Source organism: Lutra lutra, chromosome 2, assembly GCF_902655055.1.
Source record: "Lutra lutra chromosome 2, mLutLut1.2, whole genome shotgun sequence".
NCBI lineage: Eukaryota > Metazoa > Chordata > Mammalia > Carnivora > Mustelidae > Lutra > Lutra lutra.
The window spans coordinates 140,462,877-140,473,738 of NC_062279.1; the positions used below are offsets into that span (position 1 = coordinate 140,462,877).

Sequence of the window (10,862 nt, forward strand, 5' to 3'; positions counted from 1 at the left end):
GTAAAACCTGTGGGATAACCTGACTCACCGAGCATCAGGCAAGCAGCCACAGAAATTTACCCCAGGGTTACTGACGCCAAGTCCCTTGAAGCCACCAGACTGCCTTTATCCAGGGAAATTCCCAAAGACTCTCCTTCTGACTTCATGAACTGCAGAGAAAATACAGCATGTCCAACCATATATAGCCGTTTGAGTGAACCTAGGAAGACATGCATCCCTTTTCAATTGTCCAAGGCTCCTTGGAATCATTTTGAATTTTCCCTCTGCCCTCATTGGAACTCTTTGGATGCAAAGATGAATCCATTAGGATACATCACCTTGGACAAAGGAGAAGCCATCATCCAAGTCTCTATCTGACCACAAACAGCCACATAACTCTAGATGTCGGCCATTGCACCACAGCCTACGCCCAGTGGAATAAACATTGTTAGATGAAGGAATACTTTCTACGTTCAAAACACACACCAAGTCAATCTCATCTTCCCTGTCGAATCCAAGGGATTGCCTAGGAAAGAGATGTTCCAAATACCTTTGTAAGCCAGAAATAAACAGAGAAAATGAGATCCCTGCCAGGTGGTCCCTGCAGAGAAACTCAGGAACTCTGGCACCCACATTAGATTGCTTATAGCTGGTTCAGTGTGCCATTTGTGAGCTCCACTGGAGACCAGAGAAAAGCCCAGGAGGTTTGGGGTAAAAGAGAACTTTTACCTCCCATCCTGACATGGATGTGACATTGTGCCCCATGGGCCCACTGTTTTCTCTGAACGATGATGTCCTGGACAAGCTGCATGACTGACTCGGATGCTGATTTCCAAACTTCAGGTCTCGTGGAGCCAGAGTGAAGAAGGGTTGTCAGGTGTGGATAAGCAGGCGTCTCCCACCTAAAGCCTGCACACCTGCTCCGATTGCTGGGAGAAGAAGAGACACATGCTTGTTTCTTAAGTGGTCATTGACTTCCTTCTAACGCCAACCAATGCCCTTGTCCTTTTTGGAGAAACAAACATACTCTTCCAAACAAACACTCAACTCCTCAGTTCCAAATGCACCATGAGTCGGGTTTGGTTTCCCCCGGCTCCAGAGCCCAACTGGGAGTCCCCTCCTGAACCATCCTGACAGCAGATAATGTGCAAACCTGGGTAAACAGGGCACAATGCTGAGTGGGGGCCCAGCTCCAGGGTTTCTTATGACCACTCTTGAGCCTGGAGAAACAGAGACTATACAGCTCACCACTCCGTCCTATAAAAACAAGCTGTAGTGCCTCACGTTTCAGGGTCACTCACCCAGCACCATCCCACTGCCCTCAAAGCCAGCAGGCTGCAGGGACTCCTCTTCTGGTGTGTTTCCCATGGCAGCTCGCCACCGCCTCCAGTGGTGGCAAGCAGCATTGCCATGGCTTCCAGGGTCTTTCGCACCACGGCTCACCACTCCCTCCAGTGGCATGAATCGGCACTGCCGGGCCTTCCACAGACTCCTAATGCAGCTCCCAAATCCTCCCCAGGTCTAAAGCCACACTGGCAGTGTCCTTCCAGATTGGGGACCTCTGGGTCACACCCCAGGAGTCTGCCTGCCACCCAGAAGGAAACTGTACCATTCGAAGCTGAGCAGAACCCTCAGAATGGAACAAACCCACACGCCTCCCTGAGGACACCCCTAACTTTGACAGTCTCTGCAGTCACAAACTGACAGCCTGATGTGCTTCCTGACCCCCATGTTCGACTCAGCCCCTGGGGATCCAGCCTCAGCACCAGGAGGTAGGGCCTGGATACCCCTAAGCCCTAACCCAAACCCTAGGTTGTGTTTTCAGGCTTCCGTGCCCAGAGACATGGCCAACAATCCCTCAGATTGGGAACCCCTGAGCCACAACCAAGGACTCCGCCTACCATCCAGGAGAAAACCATGCCGTTTGGAGCTACCAAGAACCCTCAGACCAGGAGAAACCCACATGCATTCCAGAGGCCACCCTCACCTCTGAGGGCCCACATGGCAACAAAACCCAAAGACTGACATACCGCTTGACCCCGTCCTTGACTTAGCCCATGGGGATCCCGCCTCAGCAATGGCAGATTGGGCCTGCCATGCCCCTAGGCCCTAACCCTAATCCTATGTTGGCTTTTCAGGCTTCTGTCCCCAGAGACATGGCCCCCAAGCCCTCCAGATTGGGGACACCTGAGACACACCCCAGGACTCTGGCTGCCACCCAGGAAGAAACTGTGCCATTAGGAGCTACACAAAACCCACAGAGCAGGAGAAACCTGCATGCCTTGCTAAAGCCACCCCCACCATTCGTGGCCGCCCCCCTCAGCCATGAAGCCAGAGTCTGCCATGCCGCCAGACACATACCCTCAACTCAGCCCTGAGGGCAGCCTGCCTCAGTGTTGTCAGATAGGGCCTGCCATGCCCCTAGGCCCTAAGCCTAACCCTAGGTCAGGTGTACAGGCTTCTGTGCCCAGAGGGCTGGCTCCCAAGCCCGTCAGATTGGGGACGCCTACGTCTCACGCCAGCACACTGCCAGCTGCCTAGGGTGAAACTGTGCCATTTGGAGCTGCACAGAAAACTCAGAGCAGGAGAAAACTGTATGAACCTGGGCCACCCCCAGCATTTGCGCACCCCCTAGACACAAACCAGAATTCCAATACACCGCCTGACAACCACCCTCAACTCAGCAACCAGGGAGCCAGTCTCATCACAGGCAGATCGACCCTGCCATGCCCCTAGGCCCTAACCCTAACCCTAGTTTGGATTTTCAGGCTTTCATCCCATGAGGCCAGGCCCCCAAGGCCCCTGGATTAAGGATCCCTGAGCGAGAACCCAGGACTCCACCCACCACGCAGGAGGAAACCTTGTGGTAGAGAGCTGCTCCAAACCCTCAGAGGAGGAGAAACCTGCATGCCCCCTAAAGCCACTCCCACCATCAGCAGACCCCCTGGCCATAAAGTTCAATTCTGCCTGGCACTAGACACATGCCTTCAACTCAGCCCTGAAGGGAGACTGTCTTAGCGCTGGAAGATCGGGTCTGTATTGCCCCTAGGCCCTAACTCTATTGCTAATTTGGGTTCAGGCTTCCATTCTGAGGGGTTTGGCTCCCAAGCCCCCCAGATTAAGGACCTCTGAGTGACACGCAGGACTCCACCAGCCATGCAGTATGAAACCGTACCATTTGGAGCTACTCAGAGCCCTTGGAGGGGGAGAAAGCTACATGCCCCCCTTAAGCCACCCCAACCATGGTGGTCCCCCTGGCCATAAAGCCAAATTCTGCCACACAGCTGGATGCATGCCATCAACTAAGCCGAGGGGAGACCACATCAGTGCCAGGAGATCAGTCATGCCATGCCGCTAGGCCCTAACCCTAAACCTAGTTTGGTTTCTCGGGCGTCCATCCTGAGGGGCCTGGTCACCAAGCCCCCTGAATTGTGGACCTGTGAGCCACAACCCATGACTCTGCCTGCCACCCAGGAGGAAACCGGGCCCTTTGAAGCTGCACAAAACCCTCAAAGCAGGAGAAACCTGCATGCCCCCATTGAGGTCATCCCTACCTTTGGCGCCCCACCAGGCTGCAAACAGAGAGGCTGACGTTCAGCTGGGTTCCCTCCCTCATCTCTGAACCCAAAGAGCTCCTACAGATGTCCCCTCCCTGACGCTGGCCGATGGGGACGGTCCTGACCTTGGCCCAGGCCAGAAACCTCGACTGCCTTCAAAGCCTTCCTTTTCCAGGGTCCTGTCCTTCAGGGACCTGGGCAACCCTGAGTCCTGCGTCATGACTACCCCTACCACCTCGGCGCAAATGGTGCCTTTCGGTGCTTCGGACAATCCTCGGAGCGAGAGAAAACTTCATGCCCCGCACTGAGGTCAGCCCCATCCTTGGGCGCCCAAGCCACCCAAAAAGACGGAGGCGGACGCCCGGCCACCACCCCTCCCTCATCTCTGCTCTGGAGTCAGGCTCCAGCGAGGCTGATGCCTCCTGCTCCTCAGCCTCCGGGGGTCCCCTCCCTGCCACTGGCAGATGGGGCAGGGACAGCCCTGAGGCCCGGGCATGAACCCTCACCTGCTTCCTCAGCCTTCCATTTCCAGGGTCTTGTCCCTCGGGGCCTCCATCTGGGGAACCATGAGTCCCGCGCCAGGACTCCCCCTACCACCCCGGTGCAATCAGTGCCTGTTGAAGCTGTGGAAAAGCCTCAGAAGGAGAGAAACCTTGGTGCCCGCACTGAGGCCAGCCCCAACCTTCGGTGTCCCAGTGGCCCGAAAAGGTGGAGGAGGATGCCCGGCCACAACCCCTCCCTCAAGTCTGCTCCGGGAAAGCTCCCCTGCGCTGGGCCGCTGGATGGGCTGCATCGTCTCGGCTCGTTTATGGGTGGCCGCGACATGCCCCGAGTGAGAAAGGGCCCTCGGCCACGGGGGGACAGGCCGGTCCACAGGCCCGCCCAACACCGGCCATTCCCACAAGCATTCTGCCCACATTCATCCTGATTTAGCCAGAACGCTCTTGAGAATTGGCCAGAAAACACCTGGCGAACTCGCCTCGGGTGTCGCATGTCTGCAGGGCCACCCCCTGGGCCTAGCCCAGGATCCCGATTAGTCTTGGCACAAACCCGACCAGAAATCCCTCCGTGAGTCAGGCACAGGCAAGGCTAATACCTCCTGCTTCTTAGCCTCCTGTGGTACCCTGCGTGGTATTGGCAGATGGTGTTTGCCATGCCCCTATTTCTGGGTCCTAGACCTCTCCTGGTTATTCAGTATTCCTTTTCCAGGGACCTGTCCCTCTAATCCTCTCCTGGGGGAGCCCTGAAACACTCCCCATGAGTCCTCCCCCCACCTAAGTGGAAACAGTGCCTTTTGGAGCTGCAGAAACCCCTCATAGTGGGAGACACCTGCTTGTCCCCACCACAAGGCCATCCCCCACTCTTAGCAGCATAGTCTCAGCATGTTTTCCTGATGGCCGTGCCATGCACTGAGTGAGAAATCGCTCTAGTCCATGGGTTACAGGCAGTCCGATTTGCCCCACAACGTCAGCAAATTCTAACGATATGGATTTGGGCAGAATGCTCCTGAGAATTGGCCAGAAATTCCCTGGTGAACTCGCTTCCTGCAGCACATGTCTACAGGGTCAGGGCCTTTGTCTAGATTCGGGTCCTCATTGTTCTCGGCATGAACTCTGGGAAAGCCCTCTATGAGCCAGGTTATGCAAATCCAATGCCTCTCGCTACTGAGCCCCTGGGTGATTGCCTCGGTCCCAGAGGATCTGACCTACCATGCCCCAAGGCTCTATATAAACCGTAGTTTCAGTTTTCATGCTTCCATTCCAAGGATCCTGGCCCCACAGCTCCCTGGATAAAGGAGGTCTGAGTGACATCCCACGACTCCACATGCCACGTGGTAGGAATTCATGTTGCTTGGAGCTGTGTCAACCCTCAAAGGGGGTGAAACCTGCATGTACCCATAAAGCTATCCTGACCATCGCGGCCCCCCTGGCCATAAAGCCATATACTGTGACACTGAGGTATGCCCACAATTCATCCCTGAGGGCAGCCCGCCTCAGATCCAGCAGATATGGCCTGCAATGACCCAAGGCCCTAACCTTAACCCTACTTTGAGTTTTCAGACTTCCATTCTGAGGAGCCTGGCCCCCAGGCCCCCTGGATGAAGGATCACTGAGAGACACCCGAGGAATCCACCCTCCACACGGATGGAAACCATGCCATTTGGAGCTGTGCTGAGCCCTCAGAGGGAGAGAAACCTGCATGTCCCCCTAAAGACACCACTACCATTGGCGGCCCCCCGGGGACAAACCCTGATTCTTCGGGGTGGCCAGACAAATGTCCTAAACTGTGCCTGGATGGGAGCTGACTTCAGTACTGTCAAATCAGCCCTGCCATGTCCCTAGGCCCTAACCCTAACCCTAGGTGGGGTATACAGGCTTCAATACCCTGAGGCCTGGCCCCCACATCCATCAGATTGGGGATGCCTGAGATTTACCCCAGCACGTCCCGGCCTCCTAGTGTGAAGTGGTGCCATTGGGAGCTGCACAGATTCCTCGGAGTGGGGAAACCTGCATGCCCCCTGAGGCCACCCCCAGCATCTGTGACCCCCTGGATTCAAACCCAGAATCCGCACCCACGCCTGGTGCCCAACCTCAACTTAGCCCACCATGGAGCCTGCCTCGGCACTGGCAGATTGGGCCTGCCATGCCCCTACACCCTTACCATAACCCTAGTTTGGGTTTTCAGGCTTCCATCCAAAGAGATCCGCCCCATGTCCCCCATATTACGGACTACTGAGCGACACCACAGGACTCCATCCACCACGTGGGAGGAGATCTTGTGGTTTGGGGCTGCGCCGAACCCTCAGATGGGGAGAAACCTGTAAGCCCCCCTAAAGCCACCCCCACCATGAGAGGACCCCATGGCCATAAAACCAGAAACTGCTGTGCCTCCGGACACATGCCCTGGACTCAGCCATGAGGGGAGCCCACATCAGCACTGGTACATTGGGCCTGCCATGCCCTTAGGCCCTAACACTAACCCTAGGTGGGGTGGACAGGCTTCCATGCCCAGAGGCCTGTTCACCAAGCCTGCTGATGGGCACCTCTGAGACTCATGCTGGCATAGATTAAGGACACTTCAGTGACACTCCAGGACTGCGCCCCCCACCCATGAGGAAATTGTGCCCTTTGGAGCTCTGCAGAACCCTCAGACTGGGAGAAACATGCATGCCACTCTGAGGACACCCCCAGCTTCTGTAGCCTCCATGGACACAAACTCGGAGTCTGACGTGTCGCCTGATGCCCACCCTGATGTCAGCCCACTGGGGAGCCTGCCTCAGCACCAGCAGATCGAGCCTGCCTTGCCCCGAACTCCTTACCATAACTCTAGTTTCTGTTTTCAAGCTTCCACCCCGAGAAGCCTGGCCCCCAAACTCCCCAGATTAAGGACCCCTCTGTGACAACCCAAGAATCCGACTGTTGTGCGGGGGTAGACCATGCTGTTTGGAGCTCCACAGTGCCCTCAGAGAGGAAAAAACCTGCATGCCCTTCTAATCCACTCCCACCATCAGCGGTCCCCCTGGCCAGAGACCCTGATTCTGCCACACTACAGGACGCATTCCCTCAACTCAACCCTGAGGGGAGCCTGCATCAACACCAGCAGATCGGACCTACCATTCCCCGAGGCCATAACCCTAACCCTAAGTTGCGTTTTCAGGCTTCCTTCTACAGGGGCCTGTCCCCCAAGCCCTCTGGGTTGGGAACCTGGAGTCACACCGTAGGAACCCGCCTGCCACCCACCAGGAAACCAGTCCATTTGGAGCTGCACAAAACCCTCAGAGCTGGAGAAACCTGTGTGTCCCCACGAGTACTCCCCCACATTCTGCAGCCCCCCGGAGCCTGACGTGCCACCTGACCCCCATCCTCAACTCAGCTCCTCGGGGAACCCACCTCCGGACCAGCAGTTTGGGCCTGCCACACCCATAGCTCAGCTCTCCTCAGGGACCCCTGTCAGCTCTAGGCGACTTGAAACTCCCCTGCCTGCCGCAACACTCTGGGATCCCCCCCCTCTCCTTCTTCTCAATTTACACCAGCCCAAGGCTGTCATGAGAAAGGGGGAAGGCTACCTCCTGAATGCTTAACACCTCCTTTCCTCTTCTGCCTTATTTCTCTCCACTTACCTTTGTACCTGGGCAAACTGGAAGGAACATATCAGTGGAACATGGACATGCTCTGACATCTGAATCTTTCCTGGCAGCTTTCTGAGGGCTCCTTATGCAATCAGAAACTAGTGTATCCTACCACAGTGTGATTGAAAATGATCATTGACAGAACAGGAGAGTGAAAATCACTCAACTTTTACCTCACCCTTCATGAAGTAGAACATGGTCTTCTTCTTTCCTTCCTTGACTTCAATTCCAATTTGTTTCCATGCAGTGTTCATTCCTTTGCTTCAGGAGTAGGATTTTGTGATTCCTCACCTGCATAGAACACCCAGAGCCCATCACAACAAGCACCCTCCCTAACAGCCGTCACCCATTTAACCCTTCCCCTCCACTCCCCTGCCCTCTAGCAACCCTCAGTTTGTGCTCTAAATTTGAGTCTGCTTCCTCATTAACCTATCTTTCTCTCCTCACTATGTTCATCTGCTTTCTTTCTGAAATTCCATAGAAGTCAAATTATAGGCTATTGGTCTTTTCTCACTGATTTTGCTTAGCTAAATCCACTCTAGATCCATCCACATCCTTGCAAATGGTAAGATTTCATTCTTTCATTCTTTCTAAACCTGGCTCCTACTCCTTTAAGAAGATGTGGGAGATTATATATCTACGTTCATATATATACATATATATAAAATCACTCATCAGTAAATGGACATTGGGACTCCCTCCATCATGTCGCTATGGTTGATAATGCTGCTGTAAATATCACGGTGCTCGTACCCCACTGAATGTGCATTTTTGTGCCCTTTAGGGAAATATCTTGGAGGGCAGTTGCTGGATCCCAGGGCTGTTTGGTTCTTAGCTTTCAGAGGAACCACATGCTCTTTTCCAGAGCGGCTGCAACAACCTGCATGCCCACCGACAGTGCAGGAGGGTTCCGCTGGGAGCAGAACATTCCCTGCCAGCAATTTCCTAAGGGGGAAACAGAAAACCTGGGGGATAACATGATTCACCCAGTGTCTGGCAAGCAGCCCCAGAAATTCACCCCAGGATTCCTGACGCCATGCCCTGTGAAGCCACCAGAATGACTCTATCCAGGGGAATTCCCAAAGACTCTCCTTCTGACTTCACCACCCATGAAACTGCAGAGAAAGGATGCCATGGCCAACTCTCTAGATGGGCCACTGAGTGAAACTAGAAAGTCAAGCTTCCCTTTTCAATCATCCAAGCCTCCTTGGAATCCTTCTGAATTTTCCCTCTGCCCTCATCAGAACTCTTTGGATAAAAAAGATGAATCCATTGGGGTACATCACCTTGGACAAAGGAGAAGCCATCATCCAAGCCTCTAACCACAAACAGGCACCTCACTCTAGATGTCGGCCATTCCACCAAAGCCTAGGACCGGTGGAATAAACACTGTTACATGAAGGAACGCATTCTAGGTTCCAAACACACACTGAATCCATCTCATCTTCCCTTTTGAATCCAAGGAATTGCCTAGGAAAGAGATGTTCCAAATACCTTTGTAAGCCAGAAATAAACAGAGAAAATGAGATCCCCTGCCAGGTGCTTCCTGCAAGGAAACTCAGGAACTCTAGCACCCACTCACCATTGCTGATAGCTGCGTTAGTGTGACTTTTTGGCTTCACTGGAGACAAGAGAAAACCCAGGATGTTTGGGGTGAAAGAGAAGTTTTACCTCCCATCCTGGCATGGATGTGATATTGTGCCCCATGGACTTGCTGTATTCTCTGAACGCCGATGTTCTGGGACAAGCTGCATGACTGACTCAGACGCTGATTTTCAAACTTCAGGTCTTGTGGAGCCAGAGTGAAGAAGTGTTGTCAGGTGGGCATAAGCAGGCACCTCCCACCTAAAGCCTACACACCTGCTCCAATTCCCAGAAGGAGAAACATATGCTTGTGTTTTCTTAAGTGGTCATTAACTTCCTTCTAAAGCCAGCCGATGCCCTTGTCCTTTTGGGAGAAGAAATATACTCCTCCAAACAAACACTCAAATCCTTGGTTCCAAAGGCACCATGTGTCAGGTTTGGTTCCCCCTGGCTCCAGACGCCCACCGGGAGGACCCTACTGAACCATCCTGACAGCACATTACCTGGGGCACAACCCAGCACAAACCAGGGGCAACGGGGCACAGTGCTATGTGGGGGCCTGGCTCCAGCGGTTGTTACCACCACTCTTGAGCCTGGGGAAACAGAGTCTTCAGCTCAACACTCCGTCCTGTAAAAACAAATTGCAGTGCCTCACGTTTCAGGGTCTCTCACCCAGCACCACCCCACTGCCCTCAGAGCCAGCAGGCTGCAGGGACTCTTCTTCTGGTGTGTTTCCCACTGGCAGCTCGCCTCTGCCTCCAGTTGTGGCAAGCAGCATTGCCACGCCTACCACGGTCTCTTGCACCACAGCTCACCATGCCCTCCAGTGGCGTGAGTCGGCACTGCCGGGCCTTCCACAGACTCCTAATGCAGCTCCTAAACCCTCCCCAGGTCTAAAGCCACACTGGCACTGTCCCTCCAGATTGGGGACCTCTGGGCCACACCCCAGGAGTCCGCCTGCCACCCAGGAGGAAACCGTGCCATTCGAAGCTATGCAGAACCCTAGGAGTGGAACAACCTGCATGCCTCCCTGAGGACACCCCCAACCACACCACCCCCTGTCACAAACTCACAGCCTGACGTGCTTCCTGACCACTGTGTTCGACTCAGCCCCCAGGGTTCTCTCCTCTGCACCAGCAGATCGGGCCTAGATACCCCTAAGCCCTAACCCAAATCCTAGTTTGTGTTTTCAGGCTTCTGGGCCCAGAGATCTGGCCAACAAACCCTCCAGATTGGGAACCCCTGAGCCACACCTAAGGACTCCACCTGCCATCCAGGAGGAAACCCTTCCATTTGGAGCTGCCCAGAACCCTCAGATCACAAGAGAGCCACATGCATTCCTGAGGCCACCTCCACCGCAGACAGCCCACACGACAACAAAACCCAGAGCCCGACGTGTTGCTTGACTCTGGTTCTTGACTCAGCCCATCAGGAAACCTGCCTCAGCACCAGCAGATTGGGTCTGCCATGCCCTTAGGCCCTAACCCTAACTCTATGATGTCTTTTCAGGCTTCCATCCCCAGAGAACTGGCCCCCAACTCCACCAGATTTGGGACACCTGAGCCACACCCCAAGACTCTGGCTGCCACCCAGGAAGAAACCGTGCCCATCAG

At 54.5% G+C, this 10,862-nt stretch overlaps 1 long non-coding RNA gene across 1 annotated transcript; it reads right to left on the bottom strand.

Annotated features, from left to right (window-relative positions):
• Positions 1-894: 894 nt before the first annotated feature.
• Positions 895-9,353, bottom strand: LOC125092736 (uncharacterized). The gene is made up of 3 exons (XR_007125059.1): positions 9,337-9,353; positions 7,839-7,956; positions 895-908 (listed from the first exon to the last, which is right to left on the bottom strand). It is a non-coding gene; the product is annotated as an uncharacterized LOC125092736 (long non-coding RNA).
• Positions 9,354-10,862: the final 1,509 nt, after the last annotated feature.